Raw genomic sequence first — 1,198 nt, 5'->3', positions numbered from 1 at the left:
TTTTTTTTTTTGAAATTAAAAAAATTTTAAAAATTTTTAAAAAAAAAAAAAAAATCGAGAATATATATCTCGTTTTTGAATTTAAATTAATTTTAATTTTAAAAATTTAATTATCTTAAAATTAATTTAAACAATTTTTAGCTTAGGGAAACTATATTTTTTATTCAAATATATTATTGAAGAATTTTCTCTTTTTATTTAAACTTGTTTGTAGCTATTTTTTACCCCTAATTTGTTTATTGTTGGCTCATTTTCATCACGTCTCGTTTTGTCTCGTCTCGTTAACATAATGTAGTTAACTTACGTATTCTACTACCTAACCTCTTCTGGGCTTTCAACTTCAAACAACGAGTGTCCATGATAAAGTAAGTCTGAATAATGTAGTTAATTTTCTTATCTAAAATAATAAGGATAAGAACGAAAAGAAAGATTGTCGCTATTTGCTAACCTAATTGCTCGTATTGAAAGAATTTTTCCTCATATTGTACAGCTGGGTTTGAAGCTGATGATAGATTCTGTCCAGGTCGATTAGCTTCAGTTGTTGCTGTCGTTCCAGGAAAAAAAAGATTGTCGCTATTTGCTAACCTAAATGCTGCTCGTATTGAAGGAATTTTTCCTCATATTGTACAGCTGGGTTTGAAGCTGATGATAGATTCTGTCCAGGTCGATTAGCTTCAGTTGTTGCTGTCGTTCCATATTTACAACAACAACAACCAACAACAACAACAACTACAAAACTAGATGAAAGTCATCACATTAAGATGTGGGTAGGGACCACTCAGCACTCCTAGGTATTGAATAGCATCTACAACAACAACAACAACAACTACAAAACTAGATGAAAGTCATCACATTAAGATGTGGGTAGGGACCACTCAGCACTCCTAGGTATTGAATAGGACGCTGTGAATTATTTTACAAGTACAAAGCATTGTAATAGTTCTTGATCTTTGTTGTTAATGGTGTTGTTACGCCACCCAAGTTCCTTAGTAGCTCACAGACTCACGATATTACCTCCTTCCCCGGATCCTTATTCTAAAAAATCTTCCAAATAGGTAAACAATTGACTGAATTGGCAACCAATACAGATAATGTTAAAAGTAGTCTGGCTGGGGGACGTTAAAAAGATCTGGTGTGAACATCACACGACTTTCTATTACATTTGCAGAATACGTAGGTATTTGAAAAGAAATAGAAA

This window comes from Diaphorina citri, unplaced genomic scaffold, assembly GCF_000475195.1.
Source record: "Diaphorina citri unplaced genomic scaffold, Diaci psyllid genome assembly version 1.1 scaffold283, whole genome shotgun sequence".
In the NCBI taxonomy this organism is placed as follows: Eukaryota; Metazoa; Arthropoda; class Insecta; order Hemiptera; family Psyllidae; genus Diaphorina; species Diaphorina citri.
The sequence above is the reverse complement of the archived record's forward strand: the minus strand, read 5'-3'. Positions refer to the sequence as shown.